The following is a 20261-nucleotide window of genomic DNA, read 5'->3' as shown; positions in this document are numbered from 1 at the left end:
CAATAACAAAACAATGCCAATGCAAAATCCAGACATGGCTATTAATAAAACAATGCCAATGCAACACAACAATAAAGAAATCAAACTACAGTAACATTTTCCTACTAAATGAAAGTTTCTTTTGCTGATTTACTCAAGAGTCCTCAGACTTGGCTGTGCATGGCCAGGAACATGGTTGAAGAAGTAGCTTCAACTTCTTGCTTTTCCACAATCTGCTGTGCTTCAGTCGTTTTCTTCAGATGACTCCATGTTGGCACCTCAGTCCCCTGTGTAGCTTAGCTTTCAGTTTTCTTCTTCTGCTGCTTTACTGTCATCAGGGCAGCTCTCAGTCCTTTTGAGTGAAGGGACACAGGAGCTTCTCTGGGTCCATTGTGGTGACAGCCGTAATGCTCTGGCACCCAAATTGGCTGCATTGCTCCTTCTGGAAAGATATAAAACACAACCTCTTCCCCACATTATTACTGAATCTGATAAAACGTTTCTGGTTTATGCTTCCTTCCACCTAGCTGACTCGGTGGAAGCTATTGTACAGGAGGCCTGATGCCCTTCACCTGCTGTACGATCCTTTGCATTATAATTCAAAATTTTTAAAGTATAAAAAGCATGACTGAGCCTCTTTTGAGGTGACACATAACACCTGTCTCCCCCTTTTTGTTTTAATAAATGATTTTAAGAGTACGATTGGCTCTTTCCACTATTGAGTGACATCCTAATGTGGCAGTTAATAGTATTCCCTGTGTTAGAAATAAGGCAAGACCCTCAAGTCAGGGGTCCTGGTAGAACACAAAACATCAAACATTTTGACTTCTATGCAGAAGGGTGTGCATACATGGTCTGGAAGCACATGCACACTGACCTTCCTTGCCTTTGGTCCTGGGCAACCTGCATAATGCACAGGTGCTGACTGCTATTATGGCAAGGCATCTTCACTATCTTTATTTCTGGACTATTTCTCCTCTGTTCTTGTGGGCCACTATTTATTCTGTGGCTGGAACAATTCTATCAGGTCCTTTCTGGGATCCGTTGTTGCAGGAATCCACATGGTCTTGGAGTTTTCTGGAAATATAAACATATTCTAGACCAAAGGTTAATAAAGAAATCTTTCTATAAATTAGACTTGGGGTCCTTTTGATTTTTGTCCAAATGATTTTCCTTTGACTTATTTTGACACCATAAGATTTTTCATGGGTGCCTTATCAGCATTATAAATGAAAAGTAATTTTTAAAGTAAAATTTTAAAGCAATTAAGGCTTGATGTAATTTACTTACAGGATATTATTCTACTATCCTTTTTTGATTAATTATTATGAGGCTTTTGTAAAAAAAATTAATGCAGTCTTGATGACCTTTTATTTTTAATTTTTGCAACAAAAATATGACTGCTTTGGATTCATTGGGTGTTAAGCAATTTTACCATGAAATGAACTACCAATACTAATTTTGGTTAATACTTTAGGAACAGCCTTTTGTATAATTAGATTTTCTTGAATATTCACTTATTTCATTTAGCCAATATAAATTAATCTGAAAAACTTGACTATTTTACTGTCAAATTTAATACTCTAACAACAATACCCTGTAAATGTTAATGGAAAGGATTATTTGTATCCTTGAGAAAGCCCTGAGTATTCCTGGTGTTAGGCTGGATTTAGACATAGGGCAGCTGCCATTGGCCAGCTCTCTGTTGCCTGGGTCCCAATCCAAGCTGGGCCAAGTCTCTTTCTGTTATCTGGTTCCCGATCTGAGCTGGGCCAAGTCTCTGTTTGTTGCCTGGGTCCCTATCTGAGCTGGCATGGGAAGCGCGAAGCAGCCATGGGGCAGGAGACCTCCCTCAGAAGGGGTGAGTGTTCAAGCCCCTGTAATGTTGGGGGGGTGAGGATCTGTGCCCCACCTCTGTTGACCCCAAAATTCTCTCCTGATGGCCCCTCTGCGACTGTGCCTGTCTTAGGTTGTTCCTCCCCTGAGGAATCTTACCCGTCTTTGACTAACCAGCCATCCTCCGGGGCCAAGCAGGGTGATGTGAGGTTCAGTTCTGTCTCCTTGGTAGCCTATGCCTCTATGGCCTCCATGCCCAGCACCTGCCTTTGGATCCCCTCGCCTGCTGGCGGGGCCCTGGCATTAATCCACATATCTTGGGGAACCCAGGTTTCTTCTCCAGGGAGGGCCCAGCTCACGCCATTGTTCGAGAGATAGATCCATGGTGCCAGCCACCATGAGGCTTCAACCTCAGCATGAACAGAGAACTCAGGCAACAGCTGTGAGCAATTGGATTGTGAGAAGAGGGTCCCTCTTGGCAAAAAGGGCAAGAGGGGCCAATATAGAATGCTCAGGTGCCTTCCCAGGGGGCCTTCCATACCGTGGAAGGGATTAAATCCTTTCATGTCCTTTTTAAATTGCTGCCAAACATTCAAAAATTTAGATTTTTAAGTTTGTTTGGAATAATTGTACAACATGCTGTTGTAAAATATAAAAAAAATTATGAAAATGTAGAATAATATCATGTAAGGATATTCTTTGCTCTATGCCATGGCAATTCAATTTCAAACTGGCTATCAATTTCTTTTTGTATAGACAATGTTTTAACCAGTTAATGTCCCCTAATAATTTCTGAAAGTCATTTAATCTTTTCTTATCTCCACCTTCGGAGGCCTAATGCATTGGTTATCAATTACAATCCTTATGATATTTGAAGGAGACCTCTATTTCCTTCCAAAATAATTTTTCAGGCTATAGAGTTTCATTTAAAATCTTTGCCACATGAAACAATTTCTCTTAAGGTTATGGTGACCACTAGTATGGATTAGGTTTAATATTTTAATAACAATCCTCAGTTTATCCTGTAATACCAGTGGAAGAGATTTCAAAATTTTCAAATTTCTCCTTTTTATTAAGCAAGAAATTTATTTTTAAGGGTATTCCCATTAGCTAATTTGCATATACAGAGGGATCATGGGAAGCCTTCAGTAACTTTCTTAGAAGACTGATTTAAATTGCTTACAAAGACATTGGCTTATTTAAAGGAAGGGGGTTGGCCTTTGTTATTTCAAGATGGCAGCCCCCAAGCCACGTGAGTGGTAAGACATGGCCGTCATGGAGGCTGCTCAATCTGTTCTTTTAAAAGAAAGTAACAAATCACATTTCAGGCAATCACTAGCTGTTTTTGGTCTTTATTAGAATTGTTTATAAAATTATTGGCTTTTCATCAAGCTGAAAACCTTTATTATAATTTAATAAGCTAATTTATTTAAGTAATTAAAGTAGGTATCTTCATTTTAAAAATAAAGCAAAATTACATCTGAATTCACAAGCCGCAAATGTTGCCCCGCCTCTAGCTTAATGCAGGAGGCTACATAAAGTCATGCAGTAAATGGTGGCTTCTAATCTGTTCTTAAATATTATTTGGATTCAATTACTTATAAAAACCTTGGCTTCTCATGTAACTTAATTTATATGAGACCTTGATTATATTTTAAAAAGCTAATTTATAAAGTAACTTAAGTAGGTATCTTTAATTTAAAAAAAAAAGGCAAAGAAACTTATTCAGTAAACTTATAGGTTTGATACTTTATTGGTCTGATCTAAAAGCATAAACAGTGTTCCACCTCCAGCCAATTAAAAAATGCAGGGTGCTTGAGGCTTTTGTCTTTCTTGAAATTCTACTGTTGAAAATTTGGGCTATATTTAAGAAATATATTGTTTTTGCCCTTCTTATAGGCGAAAACTTTCATAACATTTAATATATATGTATATAAGTAAAATATATTAATTTTTATTTGATAAAGCTTTCCATGTGATTCCAGGTATCAATCGGTTTAATTCAAAAAATATATTTGTTTTAAGAGAGAACAGACTTTTGAAACATTTCGGGGCCCGTGAAATGTCTAAAAGCTACTCTCAAAACCTTGAAATACACTTGGAAAGATCAAATATATATATTTATATATATGATTTAAAGATTATATACTTAAATTATCTCAAAGAATATCAATTACATTTAAACTGGATCATAGAATTAATCCTCTTTTTTAAATCAGACCAAGAAGTAACATATTTTGAATTCCTAATTATTTAAGAGAAAACACATTTTATTTTCTCAAAAACACGTTTTTATATTTTAGGTATTATTACCACATTCATATAATTTCTCCCAATTCAATTTGAACCTTAAACTTTCAGAGCTTGCAAGTCAAATATTAGCAGTTCTTAAGAATTTTATATTCTTAAGAATAAATTTTAAAATCTAATAATTAACTTTAAACCATGTTTTTTCTGCCTGGAGAAACTGAGAAGCAAACTTGTAGGTTAAAGGAGCCACTTTGGCAGGAAAACCTTTTGACCTAGCCACTTGACCTTTTCTAGGAAGGTCGGCTAGCAAAAGTTGTAGCCATTTAAATGCAAATTTAAAAAGGGTGTAGCTTTAAAACCTCTTTATGGCAAGAAAAGAGACCTTGAACTTTCAGAGCTTTAAATTTTAGGTAGCAAAATTAAATACTTAGCATTTCTCAAATCAATAATACTTTTACATTTTTAAGGATACATTTCAAATAAAATATAAGGCATATTTAATTAATAGATTAACTTCTATCCTCTAGACTTCATGCAATGCATACTCAGATCAACATTTCAGTATTATAACAATTCAATACATTTAGATCATTTAAATTTATCATTTGATTTAGTGAACTTCCAAGTTCTTTTTAAATTTCCAGCCAATAGGCCTGGCCCAGCCTCTAAATTTCAAAACGGTCACAATTTTCCTGCTGGGGAAGTCAAGAAGCAAACTCTCAGCCATTCATATGTAAACTTGACTATTTTCTTCCTGCTATTTACTTGCCTCTGGTGGGAAATTTCAAAAGTTACTTTAGATGTCTTGGGAAACTGGCCTGTATTTCTTTCTCAGGTTCATCTTTGCCATTTTTAAGGCCAAAACAGTCTCGGGTTTTTATTCTGTACACAGCAAAAAGTCAAGTTCAGCTCAAAACTATGCGCACTCGTTTTTAAACTTGCCTTTTCCCTTTACATGTGCACAGAAATCCCGGATGCATTTTTGAATTTTTAAAAGCTTTAAGTCATTAGCTGGAAAATAAGTAAGGATGGTGAAGATGAGGCCTCTCAAAGTGGCCTTTCCCCCACCTCCTTGTTCCTTCAGGGGAAGTTTCAGTAATGGTCTGGCATCTACTGCTTTTATTTTTTTTTTTACTTTTTCAATTTTTATATATTTTTATTTTTTAAGGAAAGAAAAAGAGTTTTAAGATAAAAGAATTATTGGCAGTTGCTGAGAAGTTCCTTTTATCCTTTTCTACCTGGTTACAAGTAGTTTATACTGAAAAGGCAAAGCACAACTGGCTATCCTCCATCTTGTGGAAGAACCTCCCCCCCCCTTGCTGGGAGTGGCCACAGGAGCACCAGGAATGTCCTAACTCCCCCAACCACTGCCTGAGTGGACCAATGAAGCTCCAGAAGCGCAGCTAGGTCCTAATAAGGCATATCCACAGGATACTCCCTATACATCACTGTTGACCAATCAGGAAACAATGGGGGACGGCTCCAGCCTCAGAATGTACTGGTCACTACTGGTCACTTCCTGACTTTTGTGCTGTAAGACCCTGCTGAAAAACCCTGGCCTATTAAGGCGATCTCTGTGACCCACGTCCCTTCCTTAAGCCCACCCAAATGTCCAACCCTTTATAACCCATCGCTCCCCCGGAGATCGCTCTCTGGCCCCACTGCTGCGTCAGGAGGAGGCTGGGAGCCAAACCCGGGTTTGAATAAAGACTCTTTGCTTTTGCATCGGAGAAAAGGCTCCCTGGTGGTTGATTATTGGGGACCCTGAACTCTGGGCTTAACATCTGGGGGCTCGCCCGGGGTTCCCCAATACCCACGAGGGACCCGATCCGAAGAGTCTGACTGCCGACTGACCACGGTAAGTGTCTGTATCGTCTATTCTCTGTATTGTTTATTCTGTTCTGTGCGAGCTCGCTTCTGAAGCCTGAAGTGCCCAAAAACGGTCTAAGTGGATGCACAGGTGGACCTTGGGTAGGAGGGTCAGAGGACGCTCTGATTCTCCATCTGGAGGGGCGTAAAAACCCCCGTCTGGAGGGGAGTGGCTTCCCCTCAAAACTCTGGGACGAAGCGGGTCGCTCCCGCTGGTTGGCACAGGGCCATCGTCCAGTTTTTCAGTGTCTTTGTCTGTTTGGTTTCTGTGTTTTTTTGTGTACTTCTGTGGACTCACTGGACGGACGTTATGGGACAGACTCAGACTACCCCCTTAAGCATTATGGTTGATCATTTTAAAGAGGTTAAGGGAAGAGCTAACAACCTTAGTGCAGAAGTGAGGAAGGGCCAATGGCAAACTTTCTGTTCCAGCGAGTGGCCAGCTCTTAATGTCGGCTGGCCGCCGGAGGGGACCCTCGACCTCCCCACCATCCGCCGGGTCAGAGAAATCGTTTCTCGGCCAAAGGGAGGCCATCCTGATCAACTCCCTTACATTATTACTTGGCAGGACCTCGTGGAGGACCCCCCTCCTGACTTAAGCCGTTCCTGGCTCCGCGCCCTGCAGAGCCGGAGCCCATTCTTGCCTTACAGGAAGCAGAAAAGAAGAAAGAGAAAGAAGCCACCCCGCCGTCGGCCCCGGCTCCCCTCTACCCGGTTTTGCAGGGGGGAACTGGGGAAGAGCTAATCTTTCCTCCCCCGTACCAGCTTCCCAGGTTGCCGGAGAGAAGCAGTGCTTCGGCAGCAGCAGTGGGCGGTGTTCCGGCAGAAGTCGCGAGTGTAGTTCCGGGAACAGCCGCGGTTCTGGCGGCCGCGGTTCCGGTTCCGGTTCCGGTGACTGCGGTTCCGGTTCCGGCGGCCGCGGTTCCAGCCGGAAGCCCACCCCTTACCAGGCAAAGGGCTCAGAGGGAACTGCATGTTGCAGCCCCCGACTCCACTATTAAGACTCTGCCCTTGCGAGCCGCGGGCCCCCCGGACGCGGATGGCAATCAGCCCCATCCCTACTGGCCTTTTGCCACCAGTGACCTTTATAACTGGAAGGCACAGAACCCTAAATTCTCCGAGAAGCCAGCGGGGCTTATCGACTTGTTTGATTCTGTCCTTTTCACCCATCAACCCACGTGGGATGACTCTCAACAGCTATTGCAGGTCCTGTTCACAACGGAGGAGAGAGAAAGAATCCTCAGTGAGGCTCGCAAGGTGGTTCCTGGCGTGGACGGGAACCCAACCACTAACCAGTCCCTGATTGATGTCTCCTTTCCCTTAACTAGACCTGACTGGGATTTCAACACGGCAGAAGGTAAGGAGAGGCTCCGAATTTACCGCAGACTCTAATGAGGGGTCTCCGCATGGCTGCTAGAAAGCCTACCAATTTGACCAAAGTAGGGAACGTACATCAGGAAAGGGATGAGTCTCCAGCCGCCTTCTTAGAATGGATCATGGAGGCCTACCGCACTTACACCCCCATGGACCCAGAAGCCCCTCAGAATAGGGCAGCTGTAGCCATGAGTTTTATAAACCAGTCAGCCGCAGACATCAGAAAGAAATTGCAGAAAGTTGATAGATTAGGAGAAAAAAGTCTTAGGGACTTGCTGGAGGTGGCCGAGAAAGTGTACAATAACCGGGAGTCCCCGGAAGATAGGCAAGCCCGCGCCATGGCCGCTGCCAGTGACAAGCAGGCCCGGAACCTGGCCAAGATCCTGCTAGCCACTACCACAAAATCCCCTGAGAAGCGGACTCGCCGCCTTCGCCAGCTTGCAGACGACCAAGAAGAAAGTAAGAGGGCCGTCAAGGGCGGAAAAAAGAAGCTGCAGCGGAACCAGTGTGCTTACTGCAAAGAGATAGGACACTGGGTCCGGGAGTGCCCAAAGAAAGGCGGTAAGAAGGGAAACAAGACGGACCAAGTAGAAGTCTTAGAACTAGAAGAGTTAAGTGATTAGGGGAGTCAGGGTTCGGACCCCCTCCCCGAGCCCAGGGTAACTCTTAGAGTGGAGGGGACCCCAGTTGACTTCCTTGTGGACACTGGGGCCCAACATTCGGTCCTTCGTACACCTCAGGGGAAACTAGCCAACAAGAAATCCTGGGTGCAAGGGGCGACTGGCATGAGCCAGTATTCATGGACTACCCGAAGAACAGTAGTCCTAGGAACGGGCTGGGTATCCCATTCATTTATGGTAATACCAGAATGCCCCTACCTCCTACTAGGACGGGACTTACTAACCAAGATTGGAGCCCAAATAACTTTCAGACAAGGGGGGGCCCAGGTCACTGATGGTAAAGGCCACCCCATCCAGGTTCTGACTCTGAGACTGGAGGATGAGTATCGTCTCCATCAAGGAACACCCCCAGTAGAAATTACTGTGGACAGATGGCTACAAGAATTCCCCACAGAGAAGGGGGCGGGGGGTGGGGGGGTTGGACTGGCTGCTCACAGGGCCCCAACCCTGGTGGAACTAAAACCTGGAGAAGGCCCAATAAGAGTCAAGCAATATCCTATGACCCAGGAGGCCCGGAAGGGAATCCAGCCTCACATACGGAGATTGCAGAGCCTGGGGGTGCTGGTCCCATGCCAATTTGCCTGGAACACCCCCCTCCTGCCGGTCAGGAAGCCACACACAATGACTACTGGCCAGTACAGGACCTCCGGGAAGTAAATAAAAGAGTCATGGATATACACCCAACTGTTCCTAACCCATACACTCTTCTAAGTTCTTTGCCACCCTCTAAAGACTGGTATACTGTATTAGACTTAAAGGATGCCTTCTTCAGCCTGCCACTAGCGCCTCAAAGCCAACCCTTGTTTACCTTTGAATGGCACGACCCGGAAGAGGGCTACAGTGGACAGTTAACCTGGACGCGACTGCCCCAAGGGTTCAAGAATTCGCCTACCATCTTCGACGAGGCACTGCATGAGGACCTCGGTGAGTACAGGAGAGAGCACCCCAGTATTACCCTCCTACAGTATGTAGATGACATCCTGATTGCTGCCGATACCGCCGAAGACTGCGAGCAGGGGACCAGGGACCTGTTGGCCACCCTGGGGACCTTAGGGTATCGGGCCTCCACGAAGAAAGCTCAAATATGCAAAGAGAGGGTGAGTTACTTGGGATACATCCTGGAGGGCGGACGGCGAAGGTTGTCTGATGCTAGAAAAGAAACAGTCCTGAAAATCCCTACTCCTACCTCCCGGAGGGAAGTAAGGGAATTCCTAGGGTCGGCTGGCTATTGCCGCCTCTGGATACCAGGTTTTGCTGAGATCGCCAGGCCCCTATATGAAGCTACCAAGGAGGGGAGAACATTTAAATGGACTGAAAAAGAAGAAACTGCCTTTAATCAGATAAAGACAGCCCTCGTGGCTGCTCCAGCCCTGGGGCTGCCAGACATTACTAAGCCCTTTCGCCTCTTTGTAGACGAACGCAAGGGAATAGCAAAAGGAGTTCTAACTCAGGCTTTAGGCCCCTGGAGCCGCCCAGTAGCATACTTGTCCAAAAAGTTAGATCCAGTAGCTGCCGGCTGGCCGCCGTGCCTGAGAATCATTGCAGCAACTGCGCTCTTAGTCAAGGATGCCGACAAACTGACCCTAGGACAGGAGATCTGGGTCACAACCCCACATGCCATTGAGGGGGTCCTAAAACAGCCTCCTGATAGATGGATGAGCAATGCACGTATGACCCACTAGCAAAGCTTACTGCTCAACCCTCCCAGAGTACGGTTCCATCCAAGCGCAGCCCTTAACCCCGCTACCCTGCTGCCTGACCCCGACCTGGATGCCCCGCTACATGACTGTGTGGGAATCCTGGAGCAGGTGCACGGACTTCGGAAGGACTTGACCGATAGGCCCCTCCATGACGCAGAGGCCACCTGGTTCACGGATGGAAGCAGCTTCGTGCGAGACGGGTGCAGGTATGCGGGTGCAGCAGTGGTCACCGACACAGACACTGTATGGGCGGAGGCTCTGCCCCCTGGGACATCAGCTCAACGAGCAGAACTTATTGCACTCACCAAGGCATTGACACTGGGGGCTGGGAAACGGCTTAACGTCTACACAGACAGCCGTTATGCATTTGCTACAGCTCATGTTCACGGAGCGATCTATCAGGAAAGAGGGCTATTGACAGCAGAGGGACGGACAATAAAGAACAAGCAGGAAATTCTCAACCTGCTTGAGGCCTTATGGCTTCCCACTAAGCTAGCTATTATCCACTGCCAAGGGCACCAGAAGGCAGATGACCCAATAGCAAGAGGTAACCAGAAGGCTGATCAGGCAGCCAAAGCAGCGGCCCTCACTTTGGTCCCTACCATGACCTTACAACTACCAGACCCCGGGGACCCAGTTTTGCCAGATCAGCCGAGGTACTCTCAGGAAGAGCTGCAGCGGATCAGGAGGCTCGCCCACGTCCAGGAAATAAAAGGATGGTGGTACACACCAAACAAGGAGCTCATCCTACCGGACTGGCTTGGGGTTACAGTGTTAGAGCGCATGCACCGATCCACCCACTTGGGAATCCGGAAATTGAGAGACTTAATCCAGCATGCTAGAATCAAAATTCACCAACAAGACTCCAAAATAAATCAAGTTGTAGCCTCCTGCAAAACCTGCCAACTCACGAACGCAAGAGCTGGGTCAGGTGAACAAGGAACCAGGCTCAGAGGCACCAAACCAGGGGCACAATGGGAGGTTGATTTCACTGAAATCAAACCAGGAAAGTATGGTTATAAATATCTTTTAGTATTCATAGACACCTCTCTGGCTGGGTAGAGGCGTACCCAACCAAGCATGAAACCGCCCAGACGGTAGCCAAGAAGCTACTGGAGGACATTCTACCCAGGTATGGTTTTCCAGCCATGATAGGATCAGACAACGGACCAGCTTTCATTTCACAGGTAATGCAAGCGGTAGCCAAGGTCATAGGGGCAGATTGGAAATTACATTGTGCCTATAGGCCCCAGAGCTCAGGGCAGATAGAGAGGATGAATAGAACTCTAAAAGAGACCCTTACCAAATTAACCATGGAGACTGGCGGGGATTGGGTGGCTCTCCTTCCATATGCCCTTTACCGGGTTAGGAACTTCCCCTACACCTGGGTCTTACTCCCTACGAGATCATGTTTGGCAGACCTCCCCCTATCATTCCTAACCTCAAGGCTGAGCTTCTTGCTGAGTTTGAAAATCAGGAAATATCTTTTCTCTTGAGAGGGCTCCAGAGGGCGCACGAGGACATTTGGCCGCGCCTCCGCGCCATCTATGAGGCTGGCCCAACCCCGACGCCTCATCAGTACAGACCGGGAGACTGGGTGTTCGTCAAGAGGCACCGCCGGGAGACCCTTGAGCCACGTTGGAAGGGCCCCTACGTCGTGGTGCTGACTATACCCACCGCTCTCAAGGTAGACGGCGTCGTGACCTGGGTCCATCACACCCATGTCCACCCAGCTGACCCCTCTGCAGTCCAGGAGAACTTCATCACGCGATGGAGCATCGATCAGGACCAGTGCAACCCGCTCAAGCTCAAGCTACGACGTGCTCGGCCTGCCTGATGCTGGTAATCTTGCTCGCGATCACTCCTGCCGCCGGGAGCCCGCCCACACCCCATAAAGTTACCTGGCAAATTATAAACACCAAATCAGGGGCAGTTCTTAATCAGACTTCTCAAATCCATCCCAAAGACACTTGGTTCCCTGAACTGCGAGTAGACCTCCTGACTCTCTTTCCCAGAAAAATCTACCCTGAGCCATTCTGCAGACCTGCTGGGATAGGCCAAGGGATTGGGGACTCAAAACCATTAAGGAGACCGAAACCGGTTTGGCTCAGTGGATAGAGTGTTGGCCTGGGGACTGAAGGGTCCCAGGTTCGATTCCGGTCAAGGGCATGTACCTTGGTTGCGGGCACATCCCCAGTAGGGGGTGTACAGGAGGCAGCTGATCGATGCTTCTCTCTCATCGATGTTTCTAACTCTCTATCCCTCTCTCATCCTATCTGTAAAAAATCAATAAAATATATTAAAAAAAAAACACAAAACCATTAAGGACCGTCTATTTCTACGTCTGCCCTGAGCCCTCGCGAACTCGGTCCTGGGGGAAGAACCCCTGCGGAGACGCTGGGGACTATTTCTGTCTTCCTGGTCATGCGTCTCAACTGGACACGTTGGTGGGCGGCCCCGAGAAGGGGTGACCTAATCTCCGTTGGACGCCGTCTGCCCACCTGGTCCCCGTGTTGGCCGGGCTTACTGCAGCCCCGTGAGCGTCTCCTTCACGGAGGAGGGGAAAGGCTACCGGATGGGACACCGGAAAGACTTGGGGACTCCGACTTTACCGGTGCAGAGAATGTGGAACGGTGTCCACTACTGACCCTGGGATGTTGTTCACCCTCCGGGTCCAGAACACTCCCCTCAACCATCACGACCCTGTGGGAGTAGGGCCCAACCAAATACTGGCTCCCCGGCCTCCTCGGCCTACCACACCCCGAGTGTCCACACCCCGATCTCAGCCCTTTACCCCACTTACACCTACCACGGGGAACCTGACCTTGGGTTATACCTCACCGTCTAAGGTAGACCCCCTTTGGGGCATAATTGTAGGGGCGTATTATATTCTAAACGCCTCTAGGCCCGACCTAACCGAGTCTTGCTGGCTCTGTCTAGACGCCAAACCACCGTACTATGAGGGCGTCGCAATTAAGGGCAATTATACAGCAGCCTCGACTGCCAACTCCTGCAGGTGGCAGCAAACAGCTGCAAGGCTGACCCTCCAGGCGGTGACAGGGCAGGGAACTTGTATAGGCAACGTCCCCTCTGAACAGTCACATCTCGGTAACAAAACTCTGGCTACCCCTAGGGTGGCAGCGTATCTTTTGCCCCCTGAGAATGCATGGTGGGCCTGTTCCAGTGGCCTCGCTTCTTGCGTCCACTCCTTAGTCCTTAATTCCCGAAAAGAGGGTTTCTGCGTACTTGTGCAGTTAATCCCTAAGTTAACATACCACTCGGGAGAAGAAGTACTTAACAGAGTAGACACCATTAACCCCCGAAGTAAAAGGGAGCCTATTGCTGCCCTAACTTGTATAGGCAGCTCTCTTGGGGCTAGGACTAGCAGAAGCCAGAACTGGAATATCCTCGCTTGTCATACAAGACAAGAACTATGGAACCCTCAGAGCAGCCATCGACTTAGACATAGAAAGGATTGAGAAATCCATCACCCACTTGCAAGAATCCCTCACCTCTTTGTCTGAGGTGGTGCTCCAGAACAGGAGGGGATTAGATTTACTGTTCATGCAGCAGGGGGGCTTATGTGCAGCCTTAGGGGAGGAATGTTGTTTTTATGCTGACCATTCAGGAGTCGTCAAAGAATCCATGGCTCTCATAAGAGAAGGATTGCAGAAGCGAAAGCTAGAAAGAGAGCGGTCTCAGTCATGGTATGAATCCCTGTTTAATTGGTCCCCATGGTTAACTACTCTTATTTCCGCCCTCATTGGACCCCTTATAATTCTCCTGATGTTGTTGACTTTCGGTCCTTGTATTATTAACAAACTAGTTCGTTTTGTCAAAGAACGCATAGGAGTAGTACAATTAATGGTCTTGCAAGCCCAATACCGGCCTTTAGCAAAGGAAGATGGGGTAGAGATGCAGCCCGTCTCATGATTGAGCCGGGTGTCCTAAGACAAGGGGGGAATGTAAGGGCAAAGCAAAACTGGCTATCCTCCATCTTGCGGAAGGACCCCCCCCCCTTGCTGGGAGTGGCCACAGGAGCACCAGGAATGTCCTAACTCCCCCAACCACTGCCTGAGTGGACCAATGAAGCTCCAGAAGCGCAGCTAGGTCCTAATAAGGCATATCCACAGGATACTCCCTATACATCACTGTTGACCAATCAGGAAACAATGGGGGACGGCTCCAGCCTCAGAATGTACTGGCCACTACTGGTCACTTCCTGACTTTTATGCTGTAAGACCCTGCTGAAAAACCCTGGCCTATTAAGGTGATCTCTGTAACCCACGTCACTTCCCTAAGCCCACCCAAATGTCCAACCCTTTATAACCCATCGCTCCCCCGGGGATCGCTCTCTGGCCCCACTGCTGCGTCAGGAGGAGGCTGGGAGCCAAACCCGGGTTTGAATAAAGACTCTTTGCTTTTGCATCGGAGAAAAGGCTCCCTGGTGGTTGATTATTGGGGACCCTGAACTCTGGGCATAACAATACGTGGAGGCGGAGGAGGTGCAGATGGTATTCTTAGAGACTTGCACCCTTCCACTGCACCCCACATAGACATTCTTAAGCTCTCCTGTGCTGAATCAAGGCCATCACCAATTAAAATAGGAATTTTTTCTGGACTTTTGCTGAGTATTGGTCACACAACTGCTTTCTAACCTTTTCCCAGGTTTCATCAACAAAACTTAAGAAAGAAATCAAGAATCTGACTATGCTTAACAGCATCTTTGAGCTATGAGCATAGTTTAAAGCATTTAGAAGGATTACCCATGCTTTACACCCGGCTATTTCAATTCAGTTCAATACAATACACTCCCCAATACCTTACATTTCTTAAATCTGTGGCGCGCGCAATTCTTGGGAGCGATCCCTTGCCTCTTACCTCTTGTTGCCTCTTTCATGGCCCACGTTGGTCACCAAATGCAGGGGCCTGATGCGGCGGGGGCCAGACATGGCGGGGATCTCCCTTTTCCGAGTCCCGCGCAGAAAGAGAGATGAACGAACCGGTTCTAAATGGAGGCGGCCAGGGATTGAGAAATATTAGAAATAAAGAAAACAAGACGCAGAAATAGATTCATGAAGCTGGGAGCTGGGTGGATCTTTCTGTGCCTGGCTGAGGCCACAGAACAGATCCAGCCTGCAAAGCTGAGGCTTTATTTATAATCAGGGACAAACAAGGCAATTAACAATGTTCTTGTAAGTTTCACTTGTTTTGGCAGCACTTGCTGCCCCTCCCACAGCCCACTAGCTACCCAGGAAGGATCTAGGGATCAGTTACAGGATCAGGCTTAATTATGCTGGGAGGGGTCTGCCCTCCAAACGAACTTGTTTGTGACCCTGCCACAGGTCAGTCCGAGGCTTAACCCTATAACCGCTTCCTACAAGCCAGCCTCTCAGCTCCGTGAAGCTACGTTTCATGCTGTGGCCGTTGCTTCGAGTTAGAGAAGGAAGGCGCTCCCTGAGCGGGAGAGCTGCAGGGCTGGCCGTAGGCACTCGGTGGGAGGGAGGGCAGGGCTGCTGAGTGGGGGGAAGGGGAGGACAGCGTCAGGGGGGGGGGAGGGAGGGCAGGGCTGCTGAGCGGAGGGGGGGGGGACAGTGTCGGAGGGGCGATGACAGCGCCAGCAGAAGGACCGCCTGGCGAGATTCCCGCGCTCAGGAAACAGCGCTGAGTTGAACAGGGCCTTGGACAGGGCGAGGGGTCACCGACCCTGGCAATGAGTTCTGTGACGAGAATTCCTACCAATTATCTCATCGTTGAAAATTAAACTACCGTCATTTGCCAAACTCTAGGTCCAGTTCTTCAAATCATCAGTACTGGTGATTTTCTGAGATTTAAATGCAATAGGTGCCCTGGCCGGTGTGGCTCCGTGGATAGAGCGTTGGCCCTCGGACTGAAGGGTCCCGGGTTCGATTCCGGTCAAGGGCATGTACCTCGGTTGCAGGTTCCCCGGCCCGGGCTCTGGTTGGGATGCGTGCAGGAGGCAACCCATCGATGTGTCTCTCTCACATTGATGTCTCTCTCAGTCTCTCCCCTTCTTTCCATTCTCTGTGAAAAAATCAATGGAAAAACATCCTCGGTGAGGATTAACAAAATAAACAAACAAGTAAGTGAAAAGTAAGTGCGATCCGTTGTCTCACTTTTCTGAGGGGATTTGTCCCGGCCTTGAAGCTCAGTGCCGTGGGTCCATCCGGTCAGGACTCAGTGTGACACGCAGTCCTTGTCTCAGAGATGTGCTTTCAGGGACCTCCCCGTGGGAACGTCCCTCTGAGCCCCGAGCTGGCCCCGGGGAGAACTGGACATACTTCCTAAGCCACCTCGGAGGCGGCACTTCCTGGAGCCTGTGGTCGGCAGACGCAGGTTTGCTGAGAGGATTGCCTGACCTCCCGTGCCCCGGACGGAGGTTTCAGAGCTAAGTCCACACGGACATGAAAGCCCTGTGAGGGACGTGCAGGCCGAGCAGAGCAGGCAGCCCCGTGCTTGCTATACGCGGCGCCAGCGGCAGGTGTGGGCTGTGGGAGGGGATGGAGAGGCCCCAGCAGAGACCTGACCCCTCGACCCCTCTTCTGAGTTGAGCAGGTATTGGAATGCCTTGAGCCCGGCCGGCGTGGCTCAGTGGCTGAGCGTTGACCTATGAGCCAGGAGGTCACAGTTCGATTCCCGGTCAGGACACATGCCCGGGTTGTGGGCTCGATCCCCAGTGTCGGGTGTGCAGGAGGCAGCCAATCAATGGCTCTCTCTCATCATTGATGTTTCTCTCTTTATCTCCCCCTCTCTCTCCATTTCTCTCTGAAATAAAGAAAAATATAGTTTTTAAAAATATCCTTGAACTCAGCCATCCTCGAGTGCTGAGCTTTGCCTGTGACCTCCTGTCCTGTTTAACCAGCCCGGATCCCTCGCTGGGAAACCCTCGCGTCCAGTTTCTGGCTCGGAGCCTCCACGCTGGTGGAGAGGAAGCTGCCCGTGTCTGTGAGAGGGCCCTCCACAGCCTTGTCCCAGCCTTGAAGCTCAGTGCCGTGGGTCTCCGGTCAGGACTCAGTGTGACACGCAGTCCTTGTCTCAGAGATGTGCTTTCAGGGACCTCCCCGTGGGAACGTCCCTCTGAGCCCCAAGCTGGCCCCGGGGAGAACTGGACATACTTCCTAAGCCACCTCGGAGGCGGGAGGTCAGGCAATCCTCTCAGCAAACCTGCCCCCTGCCTCCCCGTCCAGGCCTCATGCCCCCGGCCCTCCTGCGTGCCTCCCTCAGCCCTCAGCCGGTGCTTCCTGCGCCTGACCTAAGGGCCCCCCCACCCCCACCCCCGTCCACAGGGAGCCTCCTGGCCACGCCCATGACCGCCTTTCTCTGACGCGGGGCGTTGTGTCTGTGCTTGGCCCTGGGTCCGGGCGCACCTGGGCTTGGAGGATGGCTGTGTGTACAGGAGGCGCCTGGACGCGGCCGCCTGTCCTGGGCGCTGACCCTCACGCAGTAACTGTCTGCGAGTGTCTGGCGAAGTCCCTCTTACACGTGAGCCCTGGTGCCTGGCTGGTGCTGAGCCTGGTGCGTACTGGAAGCCGCAGACGGAGGCGGCCCCACGGAGTCCTCCTGGATGCACAGGAGCACCTGCCGAGGCGCCAGCCCACGCCCGCGAGAGGCCCTCGGTGAGCAGCGGCCTTTCCTGGGCGTCCCGCCCGGTGCACGGGATGCCCAAACGCGGACTCACCGGTGCGAACTCCGTGTTGAGGGCCATCTGCTCCACCAGCGAGGACTCGTTGTGGAAGAGGTGGGGCTGCATGTGGCTCCACATGTGGGGGAACCACCAGAACTCGTCCACCGACCTGAGCAGCAGGTCGTCGCCCGCGTCCTCCTCCTCGGTCCCTGGCGGGATCATGCAATTAATTCCTGTTGCTCTGGTTCTCCATCATCAGTCATTTTTTCTATCTATCTATCTATCTATCTATCTATCTATCTATCTATCTATCTGTCATTGATCAATTTATCTATCATCAATCAATTTGTCAATCTAATATCTATTTATCTATTGATAATCTGTTATCTATCAATCATCTATCATCTATCAATTAATCTATTACCTATTTATGTATTATCTATCAATCAATTTATCAGTCTACCTAACATCTATTTATCATCTATCCATCTATCATCTCTCTATTTATCTATCATCTATGTCATCTATCCATCATCTATATCTGTCATCTATCTATCAGCCTATCAGTCTATCTATCTATCTATCTATCTATCTATCTATCTATCTATCTATCCACCTATCTCCTATCTAGCTCTACACTCCTAGATGCATGTTTAGAAGACGCCATGCCTATGGTCTTAGACACAGGAGACTTTGAACGTAAAAGGCAGCACAACGAGCCTGTTACTTGGGGAGCAGCCGGGGCTCCCGGAGAAAGCCTTTCTGTGTTTGAAGCGGGAGACGCAGCCCCGCACGGGGGCCAGGGCCATGGCCAGGACAGAGGCCTCTTCGCTGCGGCTTCTTTGGGTAACTTGTTCGGAAAGTGGGGGAGGATGTGACGGAGGGACGGGGTTGGGAGCGGTGGCCGGGCTCCCGCAAGCCTGGACGTGGATGACGAGTCACAGCGAGCAAAACCAGCGTTGACCTGGCTGCTCCAGACGTGTGAGCAGAAGCTTCCAGAAACAGTGGAAACTGAGGCACGGAAAGGAGGCGAGAGGACAGCAGGGATCGCTGTCGGGAAATGAGAGACAAGGGAAGGGAGGGAGGGCAACGGGCGTGAGGAGATGCTGAGGCTCGGTCAGTCCCAGGGACCCTGTGGCTCCTGGTGGCCGCCATCCCCCGTCCCTCCTCTCCAGCGCCGCCAGCAGGAAACGCCTGCTCCCTGAGAGTCAGCAGGCCTGTCCTCTGACGGCACGCCGCCCGCCCCCCAAACGCTGTGAGATGGGGGTGCACAGAGGCTCAGCCTGCTGGAGGGCTGCGGGCCCTGCTCCGCCCTCGGGAGCCTTCCTTCAGCGCACCAGGCGCCCGGTGGGCAGTGCAGGAGCTCGCTGTCCCCGTCACAGGCGGTCACGGTGGTCATGTCACGCGGCCGCGCCTGCCTCGGCCACACGGACCCAGCGGCCGAGTAGGGGAGCCTCAGGCCTGGTGTCCCCTCCGCTGGGGACTGCCCTCCGCACCCCCTTGGCCGCACGATGGGGCGGGAGCTCGCTCCCCGGTCCCTCCTCTGACTCCCCAGGAGGAGGAGGGCGGCCCTGGGCCCGGAGGGAAGGGGCCCTGTGACGGGGGCGCTGAAGCGGCTCCGCAGGACAGGGCCAGGCTGCGGGCGGCTCACTCCTGCAGAGGAGCAGGGCGACCAGTGAGCGAAGGCTCGTCCTCAGCCAGACGGCAGGGCCACCTGCCCGCGCTCGGCCCTGCCGTCTGGCTGAGGACGAGCCTTCGCTGGGAGGAAGCCTCCCTCCGTGCGCGGATCTCTCAGCGGAACCTGCCTCATTCCCCTGCGGCTTCCTCTCCAGCCCAGGGGACAGCGCCCCGGGAGGTCCCGCTGCGGCGCGTCCCAACCCCAGCAGTGCTGGTGCTGAGGAGGCAGGTCCGTGGCCCTGGCACACGCATCCAACGTGCCCATCTCTGCCCTTGCCGCCTGTCTTCCCACCGGCTCTCCCGGGCCTCTCCGTCTCCCCGAGTTTTGTGCTGTTTCCCCCCAATACTGTATGGGGGGGCTCACCCGAGTGACCTGAGGCAGAGGGGACATTGTATTTAGAACCGGCCGAGCCATCACGTGCACTGACTGGCCTGGTCGAGGGCACATGGGCGGCTCCGGGGCTCCTGGGGGGTCTTACAGCCCAGGCAACCTCGCGGGGACGGGAACAGGAGCGTGGCGTCTGAGCTTCAGACCCCCATGCCCACTCAGGGAGGCTCTCAGTCCTGCGGCCTTTCATTTCATTTCATTTCATTTCATTTTTAATTTTTAAAATATATTTTTATTGATTTCAGAGAGGAAGGAAGAGGGAGAGATAGGACATCAATGATGAGAGTCATTGATTGACTGCCTTTGGCACACCCCACCCTGGGGACGTGCCCTGACCGGGAATCGAACCCTGACCTCCTGGTTCATAGGTGGATGCTCAGCCCCTGAGCCCCGCCGGCGGGCTCCGCTGCTTTCTAGGTGCTGAGCGGGGTGCCCAGGGGAGGGAGGGGCAGTGCTACATGGGCGGCGAGGCTTACATGCCTGTGTTCTGGTGTCGCTGGTTGACATGAGGATGTCATCTGGTTTCCCTGAGATTAAACGTCTTACTCGTAGCCGACCAGTGAGCCCCCCCCCCCACCCCGCCGCGTGCCCTCAGGACCCATGTCCTTGGACCACAACCGGTTCCTCGTCGCAGTTTTACTTCCCACACTGAGAAGGGGCAGGAGTGGCCATGCGGTTCCCAGCAGCCCGTCACTCCTGAGCTCCGTTCCCGGGTGGCGTGGCGGAGGCTCCCGGTGTATGAAGCGGCGCCCTCCCGCCGCTGGTTGCCGCTGCTCCCTGGGCCTGGCACCCCACCCCCCCCTGCATCTTCTCATCGCTGCGAAGTCCGAGTGCAGGACAGGCTCCCAGACCTCAGGGTCCTC

The 20261-nt window shown here is 50.5% G+C and overlaps 1 pseudogene across 1 annotated transcript in view; it reads right to left on the bottom strand.

The window, feature by feature from the left end:
• The window catches only part of LOC307100305 (bifunctional heparan sulfate N-deacetylase/N-sulfotransferase 3-like), a 65332-nt pseudogene that overhangs the window by 25012 nt on the left and 20059 nt on the right, over positions 1-20261 (bottom strand). Inside the window, exon 4 of the transcript in view lies at positions 17384-17542. The product of the transcript in view is annotated as a bifunctional heparan sulfate N-deacetylase/N-sulfotransferase 3-like (transcript). The remainder of the gene's footprint in view (positions 1-17383; positions 17543-20261) is intronic.

This window comes from Cnephaeus nilssonii (genome assembly GCF_951640355.1).
Source record: "Cnephaeus nilssonii genome assembly, chromosome: 5".
Lineage (NCBI taxonomy): Eukaryota > Metazoa > Chordata > Mammalia > Chiroptera > Vespertilionidae > Cnephaeus > Cnephaeus nilssonii.
The sequence above is the reverse complement of the archived record's forward strand: the minus strand, read 5'-3'. Positions and strand labels throughout refer to the sequence as shown.